The sequence below is a fragment of the Neopelma chrysocephalum genome, unplaced genomic scaffold (genome assembly GCF_003984885.1).
Source record: "Neopelma chrysocephalum unplaced genomic scaffold, ASM398488v2 Primary Assembly neopelma1_42b, whole genome shotgun sequence".
Taxonomy (NCBI): domain Eukaryota; kingdom Metazoa; phylum Chordata; class Aves; order Passeriformes; family Pipridae; genus Neopelma; species Neopelma chrysocephalum.
In genome coordinates this window covers 7,086,118-7,106,528 of record NW_020897701.1, presented here as the reverse complement: position 1 = coordinate 7,106,528, position 20,411 = coordinate 7,086,118, and the positions used below count along the sequence as shown (strand labels likewise).

Genomic DNA, 20,411 nt, shown 5'->3' with positions numbered 1-20,411 from the left:
GCCACAGCAGCCCAGGTTTGTCCAGCAGGGGCAAGGGGTAACTCCCTGCCATGGAGAGCAGCTGGAGTTTTTGGAATCTTCCGTCTGTGGGCTGCTCTCTAACCCCAGTCAATAAAGGCCACTCTGATGATATGTTATAACATATGTCCCCAGCTGCTGCACAGGCATAGCACTGTTGGTTATTTTTGCAATGTTAGCTGCATGTTACCTAGTCCCACCACCACCATTCCCTGCTACAACCTCAGAATACCTGGGCTGTCTTTGGGAGGCACATTTCCAAAATGCCTGAACAGCCCTCTCTCCCCAGAGAGAGCAAGCAATGCAATCGGATGTCAAATTCTCACCCTACATCCACATATTCCTGATGATAGAGCTCACCTTCAGTAGCTAGCACTCCTGTTGCATTCATATCTTCCCTCTGGCCTATTAATATATACAGGCACTTGTGCTCATTGGCATGGTGACTGTGCTTATGTCAGTCATGCTTCTTTGTATTCTCCCTGCTTAGCCACTCACTGTTGTGCAAAGGATGTTTGCATCAGGCTCAACACCTGCTAGAAACCTCTGAGTTCTCTCTGCCTTTCCACTCTTCCCAAGCACTCTGTCCTCACATCAAATATTTTGTATTCTTTTTCCAATCTGATCCTCGTTTTTATTACTTACCCCACTCTTATTTTCCAGCTATCCAGGTATTTCTTTCTCTGTTACATTTGCTGTATCACTCAGGGTTTGTTGCGTTCAAGTTGCAGCCACTCAAGTCACACTGAAGGACAAAAAACTAAAAAACACTTGAAAATCCCCTTCCTTTTTCACTACCTCCCCTACTTCCCAGAAAAAATAAAAAGCAAAAATCCTGCAATAGCAAAAAGGGAAAGACAAGTAAACTGAAATTGTTGTCTGTCCTGTCTGATTTATCAACATGATGAATCCTAAAAGCACTTCACACAATGGTAACCAGGGGTCCTTGCTGCTGCCACCTGGGCAATAGTACCCTGCCCCCTCCAAGGTACCCACTTGATCCCTCTCGCTGGGACCAGCATGCATGAGATGGCACAAACAAGCCCAAATCCTCTTCCAAAACCCGATCCAGCTTAAAAACAAACCTGACTAAAATGGACACCTATTTCCAGCCATATCCAATTCTTACTGTGGTATAGATCTAACTACAAATGTATTCTCTCAGTCATAGATAACCAGAATTGAGTATTTCAGTAAAAGAATTTTGGAACCCTGACAAAGCTTAAATGCTCTGCAGAGACATCCCAGATTTTGGCAAGGGGAAAGGTTTCTGGGGTTCAGAGCAGAACCTTAGGTTACTTAGAGGAATACTCTACTTGAAAACCTAGCCGTTGCTGCATAACACAGATGTTTTGATATGAAATAACATCAGGAAAACATTTGAAAAATGGGCTAACTACAGTAGGAAATCAAAATACATTTTAAACCCTTACCCTGAATTCTGTGTTCCTTTTTTTTTTTCTGTATTCATTTAGATCCTAAATGGCACAGAGCTACTGGTATGGGTTTACACAGTATATATTATTATGATATTTAGTATTATTAATGTTTAAATATCTTATTAACTCTCAAATAGAATTTGCCTCCCCTCACAGGACTCCTTTTTCACAACAAAAAGTAGAAATGCCCTGCAGATATATCCATGCAAAGCTTCCCCCTACACTGCCCTTCTGAATTGCCCAGAGAACAACATGGAGCCCTGAATCACAACACAGGGTTCAAAGCTTAACTTTAAGGAATTCACTTTGCACTGCTTCTATCACCTTGAGAAGAGCTGCACCAGGCCACCCGCCACCATTCATCATTTCCTTTTTTCTGAAAGATTTTTCTTTCCTCCATTCGCTTGCTGCGTTATTTCCCAGAGGACCGCTCCTGGATTGACTGGGCTTTAATTGCTCAGCCCTGCCAGGATCAGGGTGGAATTTCACCTTCGCTTCTCCCCCTCCCCTGCCCTCCGGAGCTGCTGCAGCTCTTGGTGATTTCCGAGGAACTGTGATTAGCAATTCACTAAGTTTGTCCCTTTATTGCCTTCATGTGGATATGCACAATGTAGGTCAGCTGATTTGCATTTATTCCTGCTATCCCCTTGATGCTTTCGAAGAGCTATCTTCCTGAGATCTGTATTACTTCCCAATCTTCCTTTATTTTAAAAGAAGTAGTGTTATGACTTTACTCCTCACTCCTTTCCTTCTCCTCCTCAGTTATTAATGGATCCACTCTTTGTAAGCATCGGTCCTCCTGATGATGCATTTGTACAGTCGGTTCTCATTCCCCAGACCAGCTTTAACCAACTTCACTACTTTTTCCCACCCTCACCCACACAGCTTTTTCCAGGCTGTGCTCTAGCTTTCATCTGCCTGCTTCTCTGTTGACAAAAGGGTACCTTATGCCCTCATATATACAAGTCATCCTTCATGTGTCTACAACAGGTAGAAATTTGCTGCCACATGAATCTTTGGCACAAAGCCATCAGGAAAGCAGGTAAGGTGAACAAGGAGTATCTGCATTATCACAAGCCTTGATACCCCGACAGCATCCATCAGAAATTGCCTGTATCCTTTGCTATTAATCATTCCTCAGACTCCTCACAATGAGACTGAGTTGGAGGCAAAGGCTCTCCAACGGCCAAAACACAGCATTGTGAAGACGGGCCCAGCTGCCTTCTTTCTACCTCTTTCCTATAATCTTAGAGCAGCTCAGCACTGTCAAGGGGCCAAAAACCGGGACGAGATTTCCTTGCACTTCTCTGTTTGTGACTGGTTCCAGTTATCCCTCCTTATCATTGCTCAGTGGGCATTCATTTTGCCTGTGCTCACCTGTCCACTTGTTCTGGCCTGGAGCCTTCTGCTCCAGTACACAAAGACTGCCCAGTCAGTCCCTTTTATCCTCCCAGTGCTACAGGCACAGCATCTCCGACACATGATCAAGTAGGTCCAAGTCAATAGTACACCATCAGTATTTTATGTTTTCACATGGTCTCAAACTATACAGCCTCTAGCTGGAAACACAACTTGAAATATAACTTTGGGAAGACTTTCTAAGGGGGGGATGAGTTTCAGTGACTGTCTGCGAGAAAGTGAACTCCCCTTTGCCAACTCTTGACTCTTCCTCTTAGTTTTCCTGGTTGCTTTACTCTCCCATGAAGGTATATCGCGCCTGCTAAGTACATGGGAAAAACACAGAGATAAGCAACAAGAATGAGGGCACACCAAACAAAAGTCTAACATATGAGAAGACCAGAGCATGGACTAATATCTCATTCCCGAGTTCTATGAAGAGCTTATCAGCTTCCTGCTCTTTGTCTAAACCTGCAAGCTCCTTTATGAAAGAGGGAGGAGGCTAGACACATACTGCTCATCTCCAAGAGGTCTGTGCTCCGAGGCCAGCCTTGCACAGAGCAGCCTCACTTCCTCACAAGAACACAACAGTCTTACACGAGAACCTCAGGATCACAGCAGGATAGCCGAAACCTGGTATCATCACATAAGGCTGCATCTGTTGCGTATGTTCAGTGGAGCAGGGGAAATAGTCAGTGAAGAAAAGGAGTAAACATGAAGGAAAGACATGTGCATGAAAGCAAAATTCAGCTGGAAAGACCTCCAGAAGACAAAAAATACAGGCTTTGGCTGCATAGCCTCTGCTGATGGGCTTGCACAAAGGGCCTCAGTGTGCAGCAGGTATTCCAGCGCTGTCGTTGTGCAGATAATTAAAAACAATAATGAAAGGGAGGTTTTCTATGCCTGCACTCTAGGCACAGCCACAGCTCCTGAGCTGCAGAAGCTGAGTGGTCCTGCTGCAGCAACATTTGCATTACTGCTGATCTGTAATTGGGATCCCCACTTAGTTCTATGACTCTCTCTGACCATTTTCAGACCGTTACTATTCAAGTCAAGAGGCTTCTTCCTCTAGAAATTATATTAAGATTTGAAAGCACGTTTCCTGATTTGTTTTAACAGGCAGCAATGATTTCTGTTCATATCTACGAGTGCATTGTTTTCCCAGCATGCAACTCAAAAATGAAAGAAGAATCATATCCATTTCATAATTCCTTCTAAAACCAGGTATATGTGAATTAAAAAATGTTGATATTGTTACATCTGTCTCATTTAGCAACAGGAAATAATGATGAGGTCTTGCTTTCTCCCTAACACACAGTAAGGACCAAACTCACATACAAATCTAAGTGAATTTGAAGTATAAGTAAGCTACCACTTACTTTAAGTAATTTCTACCTTCTTACATCCTTCTGATTGCTGTCTTTATGGCTACACATCTCTTTCAGCCCCTCATCATGTAAATTATTCCATGTTAGACTACTTCAGATTCAGTAAGACCAAGAGGATTAATTTCAGAGCTGACATGTAAGAAGGTGTAAATTCTACACTGGGGTGTGAGAAGGGACAAGATTTTCCCTGCAGGCTTTGGCTGTCCTCCTCCTGGATTTACATGAAAAAGAATCCCAATCCCTTTATCACTGTCATGAAGAGGCTGAGGAATCTAGAAGTACACAAGATAGCAGCTTAGATTTATTCAGGTTCATCTCTTAGTTTGAGCCTGATATTAGTATTGGATAGACTTGTCCCTTCCAAATTTAAGGCTTTGCCAGGAAATGGGGAGAGGGGTTATCTCTTAGAGAGATAATTCTAGAGTTAAACAAAAACTCCAAAAGGACATATAAAGATACACCACCCCCAGTATAACTTAGGATATCATCAGATTTCTAAATGTAAACTACACGAATGTCCACTGGCACCTAAATTCATTTTTATCCACTTAAAGGGGGAGCTCAATGACCAGAGCTGCTGTGTGGCTACAGCTTCCGCTGAGCCCTGTCTGTTCACAACACACCCGGAAGAAGAAAAATCAAGCCATTTATTTAGTGACTTCTTATAGGTGAAGGCTTGTATTTTCAGTTTTGCAAGCCTGAATGTGAAATAGATATCAACTAAAATCACCTCATCATGTAGATAGTTCCTGAAAGTAATAAAATGCCCCTGTCAGAATGATCAGTTTTTTACTGGTGCAAATTCAGCCTGCAGATAACAGGCATGACTTTAGAGATGCCAGTGTAGCTAGCCCCAAGATAAATTTGGACCTGTAAATCCAGTCAGAACACAGAAGCCCAAAAATATTTCAGCCTTGCTGAAAAGACCATTCTCCCTGCTCCTAAACTTTGCAAGAAAGCAAAAGATGGATGGCAAACCCTCAGCCCGCTGTCTCAAGTGAAAATTCTCACTTGCAATATTTTGAACTTCAGAAACTTCAACCATTTAATATGCTGGAACCTTTCCCCACTGGGCAACTGAAAATTATCACCACCTAATGATTATTCAGTGACATCTGCAAAATAAGTTTGATGTTTTTGGGCCAGTTTCTCTTGGACAGATGTCAGTATCATAAACTATGCTATCACTGGCACTAATTGGTATCATTCTTGTCAAACAATCTGCAGTATGGCAAAAAAACAGAAGCAGAACTTACACTGAATTTCCCTTTTGCCTATGCAAGTTTTTCTTCATGTTGTGGACACTTTCTCTTACCCCAAACATTCCTGTACCTTCAAAAAACAGAGGGCTCACCAAGGAAAAAGCTCAGGCTCTTCAAGCAGCATTAAACACAGCGTTCTGTGTGTGGATCTCTGCAGAGAAGACACAGACACTAAATCTCATTCTAAACTGTGTTTACTCTCAGTAAATATTTCTTCTTGCAAAAAGCATTGCCATGGCATTGTGCAAAGCTGTATAAACAGTTGTAATTTTGTCCTACTTCTTGATCCTTGCAGCTTGCGTCCAGGTTGCTGAATTGTTCAGTTGTCAAGGACAGGCTTAAAAATTTTATGCATCGGCATAGCATGTGATGTAAGCTCTCATGCACCTGACATCTCACACATGAATAAGTCAGGCATGGCTTGTGATTCACTGTTGAATTTAAAGACAAATAAGAGTAGCTTTTCTATGAGGATACAATGCAGCGAGCTCAGTTCTTCAATTAGGAATTAAAAAATATTTTAATTGCAGATTTTGTTTTAAAAAGTCTAATAATCACTGAAAAGCTGGGTAACTTTTTCAGTGAAAATACATGCACACTGGGTCATCTGCCTGTCCTAGATGTGCTGTAATCTACTCTTGAGTGACTTAGTTTTTACTTGTCCCTATGCTAGTTACAGTGCTCCTTGTTCTTTCTGTGCTGGCCTCATATAATCCTCTTATGTCACACAGTAAAGTGCTGTCACTGCGATGAACTTATGATTTCTCTTAGGACCTTCTAGGTCTACAGTGGGTATGGTACTGCAGGACAGGTTAGAAATTTAAAAACCAATGTTTTAGACCAGTCACAGTCAAACAACTCTTACTAGCTCTTGATGCATCCACAAGCAGCAGGTAGTTGCAGAGTAGTTAACAGCTGCAGAAAGTTATCAGTTTAATTTTGCCACAGAGGAACAAGATCAAAACATGCAGAATAACTATCTACTGTCCAGAATTTCCTAGTTCACATTTGTCTACATCCCAAAGCTGCAAAGAAAAGCATGAGCTCACTTTCCACCTGCAAGCAGCACCCTTTCCTCTGCTTTCACAGAAGGCATTCACATTTAACTGTGCAAGTTTGCAAAATTAGAGCCTTAATTTGGGAGCTCTTGATAATTTTTCACAGACAGGCCTCAAATTTGCCCTTCCTAGCCTACTGGCTTCAGTGTGAATTATATATGAATTTCCAGGGGCAAGATAAGGGCCACAGTCATTTCTCTCTTCTTGGTTTCCAGTGATTTCTTTTCATTTATTCCACACCAGCAGTTACAAAAAGTGGTCTGGGGATTGGAGTGCTGTTCTGGCAGTGAGTAATAGGGAATCTGGGTTTGTTAATATGGATAGTCTTCAAAATAAACAGGTAAACTGAATGATACTGGAGGAAAATTATTATGAGGGGAAAAGAGGGATTTATGTCTAGCTCTGATAAACTGCCAATACCAGCTCTCTCAACCAACAACTAGTTCACAGCACTTTGTTCCAAGTTCTTTTTCCAGGGAGACATTTCAAGGCAAAACTCCCAGAGAGACAATCACTCTCCCAGAATAAGAGACACGAAGGATATTAGAAAAACTGAAGACTGACTGAAAGCAAAGATTTTAAAGGGCAGCCAAATTCCTTCCTATAGCAAACTGGGACATAGTTGTCATCTTGTGCCTTTTTTTTTTTTGTTTAAATCTCCTGGGCTCATAGTTTAATACCTTCTTTTTTAAAAAATGGGGTTTTTTGGTCTAATCGGTGAATATGAGGTAAAGACACATTCATGTCCTTCAAAAAAGGTAATAACGCAAAGAGTTTCCAATTACCCTTTAATTAAAGTATTAATTAATTAACAAAGTGTATTTATGGAATAATTATATAATTTCACACACCATCGATCGTATTTTAAACAAATTCATTTAATTAAGTTGACATGTACACTGCATGCTCTCAGTAGAGTTATTCCGAGAAACCAGTGCACGTCTGCCTTTAAGGAGATTCAAACTGCATGGGGGAAGTTCACAATGGCCCACAGTGGTATTCAGCAGAGAAATGAAGGCACTTCATACTTTTAAGTAAATTTAATACCACTGACTGTATCCCCAAAGGCTAAAGTCCCCTATCTGCATAAAAGGCACTGGGAAGGCAAGAGCAGCGCGAGCTTTCTCAATACCAATATCCCTCATTCTGACCTGGAGGGGCTGACTTTAATAAACGGTTAATCATTATCCTCTTCGCCAAGCCTGTTAAGCAGCTTAAGAAGCTTGGCATTTCTGTGGTGGGACTCAGCTAAGGCTACCAAATCATTTCACGCAGCCTGCTGAAAGCCATCACATGCAGATAGCACAGTGTGCTGGGGCAGCATTTAAAGAGAGCTCTGTGTATGTTTGGCACATTTCCCCTTGGAGTCATCGGTTTTGCTCTGCTGCCTGCACTCCCGTGGGCTTGTGATGGGCTGTGGCCCCAACTGAGGGGATCACCGCCTTGGTTTTTCCTTCCAGAATCTGCAGTCTGGTCTGCCTCTGCGCTGTGGCCTCCTCCATCCATTCTGACTGTTTCTTTAACTTGGGATAGTCGACAATTCCTATTCACACAGTTTGGGTCTCTGATGCCCATTACAATCTCTTTCTGAAGGAAGGATTCCAAATTACCCATGCAACATAGTCCTAAATCTATGTGTTTCAAGTGTCCCCCTTTGTTTTGGCCTCTCATAGAAAACTAATATTTGTATTATATGTAGTTGCATAGTTTCATGCTTTCCAACTGCAATATTCCTCACGTTTCTGCAGTGGCTTGTTAACAATTTCTTACTCCCTCATTGAGCTTAATGTTAGCTTGCTGAACAAGCCACGTTAGTAAAGCTACTTGCCTATTGCTCATAGTTCCTTTCAACTTCATAGAAAAGTGTTTGCTGAGTTGCTTTTCAGGCATTCAGTGCTTTTCTGAGTAGCTGTTTCCTCAGAGTCCTTAGCTGCTGTTCTGCAATGCTCTCCACTCACAAACTCCCTTCCTGGTCCTCCCCACAGGGCACACCTCAGAGAGTCCTTTGCTGCTTGGTCAAGGACTACTCTGCACTTGCAGCCATCTCCCCACGCAGCAGCCAGTACTTGCCACCAGATTCCAATATACACCCATTGGTGACAGCACCCACATCTTGCTGTATGTATAACACAAACCTCACGAAATTCATCAAGCAAGTTCAAATCTGTGTAGAGATGTTGACTTTAACCGATATTAGTGAAGTAACAAGAATTTTACCCACAGGAATCTTGTCCCAGTAATGTCACCGAAATGGGCTATTCATGAATGTGTATATCAGAAGCTGAATCTGAGAAAAGACAATACAATGTCTGCATGTTTACAGTCATATATTTCAATCCTTTATGTTTCCTTATGTCTTTAAAGTAATTTTTTAGGTCATCAGAATCTAAAAATTCAGCTGTCACTCTTTTACTCTTTTGTTCTTATTAAGAGTTTATCTATAATTTAATGCAAGTTGCAAGGAATTGAAGAAGGGAAGAAAGGGAGCCCTCCAACTCCCTTAACCAGCCCCATTCACTTATCCCACTTCCAATTTCTCATGGCATCACTAGTCAGAATGAGGGGACTGGTGAAATTCTAAAGATCCTCTTAATGTTGCCTGGATTCTTTAGTTTTTGTTCAGTCATAGACAAATACAATAAAAACTTGCACTAAAATTGGTATTTAACACCATAGGTGGTATAGAATTTGAGTTCAATTTTAGGCTGTACATGTCTGAGGAAAGTAGCCAAACACAGAAATAAATTATGAGACTAACAACACAGATGAGAATATTATCAGTATAAAAGTGCTTCTCACAAATGGGCACTAGTTTTTAAATCATTCATTAGAAACCAAGATGAAGCTGATTCATAACTAAAAACATTCAGGAATATTCTGCATTAGCAAGGCTTGCAAGAGCTCCACCAACTTCTCTTTCCAATATCCCAGATTCTCCTGTTTTGAAGAGTGAAAATCTGAGTTGATGACAATCTACTAAAACAACAGTAATCTGTCCCTTCTGCCACCCAGGCAAGTGTGATTTCCAGACATTTACACCAGCAACATAAGTAGACCAAGTTCCCTGCTCTGCTTCTCTTTCTTTCACACATGTAAAGTTGTGCCCTCAGGACAATGAGCATTTAAACTGCTGATCATATAAATGGTGCAAAACAGTCCATAACTCATTAACATATGAAAAGAACAAAAAATACACCCAAGTCTATGCATTTTTGGTCATACAAATACAAGCCACTTGTACAAAGCTCTGAAGAAAAAAAAAATCTATCTGTACACTTAAAGGATTTTATTCAAGGATTTTTTTTCCTTAGTAAGTCATGGTTAGTAAGAAAAAGAACGTGCCAAAATCTAGTATTTTAATTAAACAGTGTACATTTCTCACTGGGTTTGTTTGCTTTTCTGCATATGGATTCCTCTAAGGTCCCTAAAGGTAGCAAACCTGAATGCTTTTAAAGATGTTCCCCGGCAATATGTAATTGAAATTCCTTAAAATATTTAGAGTTCTAGAAGGGAATGTTCTGCAGCAATAAATTACTGTAGTGTCATGGTAGCAACATACTGAGAGGGCAGAGTAGTTTTTAAATTCCTATTCTTAGTCACTTATAATTTTGTCTATATGTTGAAATTTTTTAGCATTAACTCCAATTTTGCCTTTGGAATGCCTTTTTTTCTCCCTTCTATTTCAAAACTTGGTTCAGCATCATAAGCCAAAAGCAGATCTCTCCTAAAACTCCAAATTTGTCAGCTTAGGACTGAATGAAAAAGGTTGGGTTTGTCTTTTTAAAGGAATAGAAGACTGAAATACCTTCATCGGGTAGGAGTATTTCTGTACAGCTTGAATGCTTTTGCCCCAGCCTCTGAGATTTTCCAGGCTGAACCAGGATGTGCCTTGATCTCACAAGGGACGTACACGTCCCCACCTAACCGAGCATGGGGATAGTCCTGTATAGCTCTACACGTGTTCGGAGCCAATCACTTCACAGGATACAACTTCCATTTACAAGATATTTAATTCATAAAGTAGGACCTCTAACATCCCTTCTCGCTCTGTATTTCTCAGAATGAACCAGTACATAGCCGTACAGAATTTAAATCTTTACTATAATTTCCTAGGTTTATGATTGATGAGACAAATCTTAAAGACATGTAGTGGAAAGTAACTGTTCATCCCGCATTTTCATATCCTGAAACCGGAGATCACTTCCCTTTCCAGACAGCTTAAAATCTGAGTTATTTGAGATCATATTTTAAGATATTTAGGTTCTCAGTTCCTATGCAGCTGCTTAATGAGGTATTCAAATACGAGAGGCCTTCACAGCACTTGAGAGGCCATTCTGGGCTTCCCCTATTTTAACTGTTTTTCAAGCTTTATTTCTCCTTTTGCTCATTCTAGACTTTCCGTGCTTTTGTATGTAGGACTTTCCAGGACTTCCCAGAATGCCCCAGGGTCATTTCCGCTCTTTTCTGCAACCTGATTTCATGCATTTTAAAGAGTTATTGGGCAGACCGCTGCCCTTCCTAATGGGCAATGCCAGCAGATCCAATGTTATAATAGGGTGTTGAAGCAAAGCCACAGCCTCTGTCTTGGGTGAACCAGTATCTATTCTGCAGAGATTCCCTGAATTCCCTGAATATATACTCACAGCAGGGACTGCTGCTCTGCTACCCTTTACTTTTCATGTAGGAGGAGTTAAAATACAGGGTGGGAGTTAAATGCCTGAGCAGAAACAAATATGTTATTTTCTGCCCATTTTTTAATGACTTCCTAAGAAACAAACCTGCTACAAAGTAAATTTACATGTATATATAGCTAACAGTGTCTGGAGAGCCTTACTTTAGTATAGGCAATAGCAGTTGAAGCTACAGCAGGAAGAAAGGGGGGAGGTGGGAAAGGGGGGGTTCCTCTCTAATCTGCTAGTCCTCTCTGAGGCTGTGAGCCAGAGCAAGCAGCAAACACCCAAGAGACACGCAGACTGCCATCCCGGCAAGAGAAGGCACCCGGCCCAGACGGCCCTGCCAATCCCAGAGCACGAACCCATGCAGACGGTGAGGGCGGGAAGGTGCCCCAGACACAGGGGTAACCCTGGTGAGCCCTGTCCCTCCGGCAGCTCCAGGGATGCTCCGGGTGGAGCCCAGGGCAGCGCTCCCTGGGCCGCGTTACAAGGAGCCGCCCTCCCGGGGGCAGTGGGCCAGAAATCTTCTATTTCTCCTTCCTCAGTAACCCCTTGACATTTCTCAGCAAACTTAACAGTATCCATAACAACAACTATTCCTTGAGGAAATTTTAATTACAACATTGTTTGGAACTGTTGGTCATTTATTGTGACAAGACAAGGAACATGGGAGGAGAAGATTCATTGAGAAACATGCTTCACACTGGGTTGAGGAAAAGGTTGCTTTACAATGATTTCTGATGCATAAATCCCCCACATTAGAGATAGGATGGAAAAGAGATCTAAAAAAACAAAAAAAAAGGTAATGTGCCTGCACCTAGTATTGCTGTCAGAAAAGAGTTCATGCTAAACAAATTACACAGGAGTTGAGGAAGCTGGAAGGAAGATGCTCCGGTTCCAGACTAAAAAGGAAAGTAGAAGAAAGATCAACAATGCTGGATTTTTCTGACACCCTTAACTATACAGGTATTTATTTCAGGGGTGCAAATACTGAAAACGGGTATTAATGCAAATAACAGTCAAGACCACATCACAACTTAAGAAGAGCAAACAGCAGTGCAGACTGGGATATGTATTAAAGGGAAAAAGAAACCAAGGAGGAAGGAATGAGAAACTGATAATAAAAACATTGAAGGGTAAGGTATATCACTTAGAAAAATAGGAAAGAAAAGATCTGCTCAGTTTAAAAGAATGTATGGATGATTATTCCTCCCCACCCCATTACCGGCATCTGGTACAGAGAATAAATCCAGTTCCTTTCTGTGAACAAATGGTGTAGACAGAAATTCACATCGATTTTAACGTGCTAATTCCATGTGTATGAACAAGAGTGTATTCTTAATTAACCCTGTAAGGAGCAACCACAACAGACTGACAACAGCACAGACAGACTAGAGAAGCTACTTAAAGTTATATATGAAAACAACGAATGGTACTGAAGTCATTATTTGAGGATCAGCTACATTTTAAATAAACCCAGATTTTAGACAAGTCAAGTTTATACCAGTTATGGGGTCACTATTTCACGTAGTGACATCCAGAAGATCCAGACATGCTTCAGAAACTTCAGGATTGTGTCCTCTCACCACTGAGCCATTAAGCACAATCTGAAACTTTCAGGCTCTCTTTGCACTAGCAAACTTTGACAACCATCCTACCAGGGTACAAGTAGATAGGGCACAGCCATTAAAGAAACAACCCTCAAATAGTCCAATATTTTATCATGCCTCATTTTTCATTGTTAAAATCCTTTTAGGAGTATAATATACCATAGGATGCTTCACAATTAAAGATCCCAGTTGGGGCTTTGATGTCAAGAATATCAACTCCCCATGCAAGAATCCAGAGTAAGAAATTTCAGAGGGGGAAGAAGCATGCTGTAGAAATCTCAGGAAACAGCCTTTCAAAGTGAGGTAAGATCACAGCTTTCTATTCTCCTCCAAGTTAATTACTTAACCTCCTAGAAAAAGCAGCAGAAAAAATTGCTTACACATGACCTACAAAGAGCAGGCAATATAAGAGTGAAAAAGCAAATAAAAACTGAGAGAATGCGTTTGCTTAGATGTTGGGCAATGGTGCTGGGAAACACAGAGTTACAGTGTTTTTACTGTGGTTAGCACAGTGGGACACAGATTTCCAAACTGGACTTCTGGCATCAATATAAGGAAGATAAAGAACAGACAGATGCTGAGCTTCCATTTCAAAAACAGTTAATCCACTTTAATTTACCTGCACCATGTTATGTAGTTTAGCTCCCCTCTGCATGCTTCTTTGCATTCAGTTTCTTTCATCCGTCACATTCCAAATTTCTGTTACTTCTTCAACTACAGAGTCGTCTTTGCCTGCCCATGAGCAGACACAGCATTATATTCAAATTCCTGTTCTCATTTCATTTAGTATTTCAATAAAGTACACCTCTTGTTTCCAGGCTGACAAGTGTGGAGGAGTGGGCAGCGCCATGGAACGCGGCCCACATACCCAGTGATTTCAGGTAATTTGAAAAGAGAAAGCTATTTAAGGGGGGGGAGAGAGAGAGGGGAGGGGAAAAAGCAAAAGGCAAAATAAGAAAAAAACACCTTTCTTATGTTTTTCTTCTCTGTCAAAACTGAAAAGCAAGAGTCAAAAGCCTTGCTGTGTGTTTTGTGTCAGCACTAATTACATCCCTGCTGCTGCCGGCCAGTTCCCAGTGCAGCATCCCACCGAGAGGGAAGGCCTCTGTCCCTGCAGTGGGCAGACCCTCCTCTCCCACACCAGGAATGCCTCCGAGGGGGAGTGTGCTACTGTTTTGACAATCCCTTTCTTTGCTGCCTGGCAGAGCTCCATCTCATTTCAGCAAAAGCAGTATTTCCACGCTCTGTCCTATATTCTGCCCCGACTTCACAGCATCCCATGTTCTGACAGCCTTTCTCATTTTCAGTAATCTCTCTTTTTCAGTCTGTCTCACTGAAACAATGGAAATGTTAGACCCTAAAAACATTACAGGGCATGGACATAGCATCTTCACTTCCCTGACTCTCACTGAAAATGAACAGAAAATAAGCAGAGCGACGTTCTCCTCCACATAAGTGAGAGTGGCAGATTCCAGCCCTTTGATAGCTGTCGATTTCAAGTAATCCTGGTGGGTACATTTAAATCCTTGTTAAGGGCTTCCACATTCATTAGGAATAAATCCAGTAGTTATTTGGCTCTGTAATTATTGGGGATAATTTGCAATTAAGCAATTGGCCTCTGACGAAGGGACAGATAATTGATCAGTCTGGTCTGACATTTTAGAATGGGGTGGGGGCTAATTAAGTAAATCCAGTCAGCTAAATGTCCTCCTTCCCACTACGTCTTTTCCCACCTTTAAATGCAAACCAGACCTCATGCAGCTGTGCAGGCCATGGGAGTCTAAGCCTATTAAAGAAATCTTTTAATGACTGTAAAGCTACCACTAATTGAAATAAAAATATTTTCACACTATTTTCACATTGTGCAAATGGATCCAAAAATAATTCTTAATGCAATACATGGTAAGCAAACTGCTCTGCCTGACAAGTGCAGCATTTAATTTGCACTAATTAGTCCAAAGCGGGGGCAGTGTGAAATTAACATGATTCATTAATTCTGTGGTTTATGTTTTACATACTGTGTGTTTACATTTTAAAACTATTAGGTTCTCTGATACCCAACATGCCACACTTCCGAAATTATCAGGTTCAAGAAGTTCTCCCCGCATCTCTTTGGGCACATTCAGATTTGATTTCTGGATCTGCAGCTTGTCTATTTGCTTCAAAACAATTGGTTGCTTTTATATTGCACTGTTTCTTCATTTGTCCTAATCTCGGCCTCAGCTTCTTTCTGACTAAATACTCTTTTGGGTGGTTAAGGTCACAGTGGGATAAGCATGAACAGAGCAGTAGGTGAAGAAGCAATTTTCAAGAAGCAATTTTCAAACTACTCTAGGAACTAAAAAAACTTTAATAAATCCTTCATATCGACAAAATCTGAAGTTTTCATGATGCTGTTCCAATATTTGCTCCCATAATGATATCAGGAGATGTTCATTAAAGATCTAATCCAGAGCCCTGTGAAAGTCAACACACAGACTTCCACTAGCTTCAGAAGGAATAAATATGCCAGCTTCTCTTTATGCTGCAGAACATAGGACTCCAAGAATCGTAGCATTGGCCAAGTTGTCTTACAAAATAAATTATCTTCAAGTGAATTATGTTGAAAAGCATTTTAAAATATATTAGATGTAGCTAAATACTACATTTCTGCAAATTAAGGTGCAACAGTTGTATTTACATTTTTGGGCATACTTGCAATGTCAAACTTGGTCCATTGTTTCCCAGGATACAGGTAACATTTCTACAAAGGCCCAGAGCTATTACAGCTAGAATTAGGTGTATTATGGAATACACTGTGACTTTGTTTACTTGTTATCATTAATGACTGGTAATGAAGAGAGCTCTAAAAGTCCAGCAGACACTTTGTAAACGTTGTCTGTCCTCACAAAGAGGTGGTGGCTGGCCTACCCCTAAAAATACCTCTCCAGTAGTCTCAGAAATACAGCAAAAAGATGTGCTGAGATGTACCCATCTCCCGCAATCAAGAGAAACTGAGGCTGTTTTCCATATCTGAAGGTGCTGTACAAGGTACCCTGAGGCATGAAAGAGCAGCTCCCATAATTGGTGGGAGAGTGGCAGGACAGTGTAGCAGAAAGGATGCCTGGACTGGGCTGTACCATGTACAACAAGCAGGCATTGAGCACTAAATGTCTGGCAGAGCCAGGAAGGCAGCACAAGCCAAAGCCTGGCCACTCAAGGAGTGAGAAGTACCTCAGCAAAGGTAAGAGGTGAAGCATTACAAACTGTGAGCTTGCTTAGCCGGGGTTCCTGGAGGTAGGGTAGGAAGTGGTCATTTGAGGCTCTTCACAAAAAAAGGGGAAATCAGGAGTGACATTCAAAGGGTAACAAAAGATAAATGAGACATTTTCAATGATATAAGCCTGACAAAAACTAATGCCCTCCATACTATCTAAAGTAACCTGTTAATGTTTGTAAGAACCAACTGAGGCAGAAAACAGTTAGATTTTGGAAGATTCACAGGTTCTACAGTAAAAAAAACAAAACCAAAAACAAACAAACAAACAAAACCACAAAAAACAAACAAAAACCCAAAACAAACCAACCAAACCAAACCAACCAACCAACCAACCAACCAAAAAAAAAAAAACAGTTAGCCACTTTGAGGGCAGTTTTCATCTTCTGTTTGAGTCGTCTGATTTTTTTTCCCCAGTATAAAAACTGTGGGTTTTTGGTCAGTAACCAAAGTCAAGAACGGAGTAGGAGTAACAGGACTATCTTCTTCCTCATCGAGACAAACTAACCTCATGCTGGTCCCATGTTGCAGGTCAGAATATGGCCATATCAGTTACCTTGTTGAGAATAACAGGGACAGACCAAATACATACACATAGCTTCATTGTTAGCACGTCTCATTAAGACAAAGCCATAATTTAAAAACATAGAAAACTGCTTATACACAAATCTTCCATTTAGCAAGATTTTCTGATTGGCTGTGCACCTTTAAATGACTTATTTGTGTCAGCCTGTTTCAGGATATATCTGGAGCACACAATGTCATCAAGAAGTGCTATTTGATTACAGTGCAGTACTTTGGGTGGCTTTTAGAAAGCAATAAATTATAGCATTACCATGTACCATGCATAACATCTCTATGCCACTTAGCAAGTATGAGGCCAAAATGAACACTCTAACCTTGAAAATACATGATTAAAGTGCTGCCTTGTGGATTGATATACAAAATGGCTAAGTTTAGTGATCCTTCAAATCCTGGTTCCCTGGTGAGCACAAAGGGTTCTGATGTACAAGGCTCTGCCAGCAATTGCATAGGACATAAAAGATGTGATGCCTGCAGGAGTACTTGGGCTACTTAGAGTAAGAAAAGGCACTTAGAAGAAAATTGGTATCCTTTGGTAAGGTGCAGACACTTTCCAGCATAAATTTAAGCTGTTCTTAAAAGTTGTAGTCAGGCAAATGTCCCTACAGGTAAACAGAAGGGTACTTGAGAAAGCTGGGCCAATACTGAAACAAGTGGTATCAGTTTAGAAGGTAGGCAGCTTCACTGCTACAATCAACTAAGTAAATATCTCATTATTTAAAATGGAGTTTCTGCGCACCTCAAAATAAATAACACACAAAGATTTTTCTAGCACTATTAGGAGATTCAGCAGCCAGCATCTTTTAAGTAAAAGGAAGTACAAACTCAAAGCATTGTGTCACATAAGAAAGCTACAGCTGTTTAACACAGAAAATAGCACTTTTTCTGATATACTTTTATCAATACTTTTGCCAGAATAAGAAGTTCATTCACATTGTGTCCTTAAGTCACTTTCTGTTTGAGTGACTCAACCATCGCTGACTCCAATGTGCTGTTTCTGTGGGTATTCTAAACATGACTGATCTACAGTCAAACAGTTTTGATATATATTAAATGAGTTACATGACCAAATGGTATTGGGTTTGTTTGTGTGTAGATAAGTTCAGACAACATTTGTGCACCATTCTGATTCTATTTAAGTATGTGAAGAACTTAAATCTCTCTTGAGGTATCCTTTTACCTTTTCAAGTGCATCTTTTTAATTCCCAAAAGTGCCTGCTTAAAAACGTTCTTCTTTATCTGCACATGCAAGTGCACATTTGATGGGCAGTAGGCTCTTATTGTTACATCTGCACATCTATGGATGTGGGTGCCCGCCTATCTGTCTACAAGCAATACACAGATGGTCTTGTGTCAGGGCCTGCTTGAGACTCAAACATGAGAAAAGGGGTATATTCAAATCTGGCATGTGATTGGGGGGCAGGGGGGTATTTGTAATTCCACACTATCCCTGTCTACTGGGAAACTTGTAAAATCTCACTTGCAGTCCTGGAAAGGATTTACACAGCTCTAATAGAAATGCTCGACTAAGATAGATGGGTCTGGGAGTGTCACATGGCCTTCCTGAGCATAAGTTATGTTACTAAATCAGCATATTGATCTGGGAACACAGCGTCCTGGAATTCTGAAAATGTCAGGCACAGTCTCAGTGCTTCACTTCTTTAAAATCAAATTAATTTAGCCAACTTACTCCGGAGAAGAAATGACGATGTCAGATCCATGCAAACAGCAGGGTGTCGGGCACTCCAAGTCCCACTGCCTTTGACCATTTTGAAAGGAAGCACCTAAAAGAAAATAGCTGGGTTATCACCTAGCTCTCCCTTGGTGGAAAGAACCACCACCATAGGTAATGCGGGTCTCTGCTTATGTGAACTTGGGCATCCTGGGGCCTCACAACTCCCCATGGATCTTTGGGGATTCCCAAAGTGGGGATAATCAAGGGGGTTGAGAGGTAAAATTATATGGTTAAATGTGATGATACCAATTATTTTACCTTACCCATGGGGTACATTTGAGATTAAAGGCTCAGATAGTCCATGGCCTTGCACTGTGATCTCCAGTTATGTATGCATATTTAATCAAGCGTGCTAATCCACAAATGCATGGTCAGGGTTGCAGCATTTGGTGTGAACAGAACACTTTCAGCAAGCAGGGCCCATCAGCATGAATAAATCTGTAGACATTAGCCATGTATATTTAGTTGGTAGAATAGTTACATATTGGCACAAATTGCTTCTGGGGAAAAAGGGACAGTCTGCCAAAACATATTATACAGTGTGGACTTTTTCTTCTTACCTGACTTGACAAAACATGTAAGGCAAGCGTACAATGTATGCAAGGAAAAGGAGCAACTGGAAAGTTTCAAAGAACAAAACTGATCTATGTTCTTGACTAGAAGTACCAACACATCCTGTTCTGACCCACAAGACATCACATGGCTTTGATTCCTACACCACAGGGACCAGGAGCAGCACGAGAGCCCCAAAGAGATACAAATTCCAATCTTGCCCTGCCATACACAAAGAGTGGGGCTGGAGAAGCTCTGCTGGTAATCCACCCTGCAGAGCTTGGTTCAGCTCCCTGGCAAAGGAGAGGTCACTACGACACAGGCCAGATGCAGACCACTCACTCCAACCTCCCACAGCTTCTTGTGCAGGCTCCCCGACCTACAGGCTTGTCTGATCAATGCTATTACAGACATCTCCTTCCGGGCTTTGATGTACTTGAGCTGAACACCCCTTTCCTATGTTGAAAAGCTCATTAAAACTAGAGGTGACATAGGCATCACTACAGGGATCTGAGGGTCACCAAGACAGAGCCAGATATATCAGGAAGCTGCAGCCAGAGAAAGAGACAGTAGGACCTTGTCTGACCTGTACCCTTTGAGGATGAGGTGGGCAGGCTGTTATCTACTGCAAGTGAAAAATGCGCAGCCACAACTTGCTGATACTGTGAGCTAGGAAAAGAGGGGAGAAAAAAAAATCTTGAATATGTTATCAAGACAACTACAGTTTCTTCACTAGATTTCAGCAGAGAAAATCTGTACAGAGGCATCCTGGCAGCAGCCCTGCCCTTCTTCTCTAAGGCAATGATGAAATATAACCACCCAAATTTCCTTGCTAGAATAAACTGGAGGATTCATATTATTCATATTTGAAATAGGATTATGCAAAGGAGAGTTGGATTGTAAATTGATTGGGAAGTGGGAAAAAGCAGTTCTAGGTCCCAGCAGGCCAAAAACTCCTTCAAAATAATATAAAAAAAGGTGATGATGTTTTCTCTGGAAAACACTATATATGGCAAAATTCTATTTAGCATTTACAGAAACTGAGCAAAAGGGAATACAGACCCTAGGAACTTATAAGGTACAGTGAAGAGAGTGGGTAGTAGGCAATAATGAACAGCATAACATGCAGTACAAATACCTGTGTCCACTGCAGCTAATAAAAACACCTCCCTCAAACACAAGTTGTCTTTAATTTGTTCTTTTCCTCTCAGAACCAGCTCTTGGCTTCATTAAATACAGAAAAGCCTTGATGTGCATCAATAGCCAGTCTTAGTGTAAGCTTTCTGCTTCCCATTTCCCATGGAAGTGAGAGTGGTACATGACATTACTCAGGACCCTGAAATTTATGTCCTCCTCTTTTCCTGTGTGAGTAATAACCCATAGTCCCACCCACTCTGCTGTACTTTGTAATATTTCTCCATGTCATGGTTTAACCCCAGT

General features: G+C 41.1%; 1 long non-coding RNA gene across 1 annotated transcript in view; it reads right to left on the bottom strand.

The window, feature by feature from the left end:
* The window catches only part of LOC113964669, a 70,574-nt gene that overhangs the window by 26,557 nt on the left and 23,606 nt on the right, over positions 1–20,411 (bottom strand). Inside the window, exons 2-3 of the long non-coding RNA XR_003533253.1 lie at positions 18,375–18,468; positions 13,466–13,578 (exon numbers count right to left, since the gene is read on the bottom strand). This is a non-coding gene — a long non-coding RNA (uncharacterized LOC113964669). The remainder of the gene's footprint in view (positions 1–13,465; positions 13,579–18,374; positions 18,469–20,411) is intronic.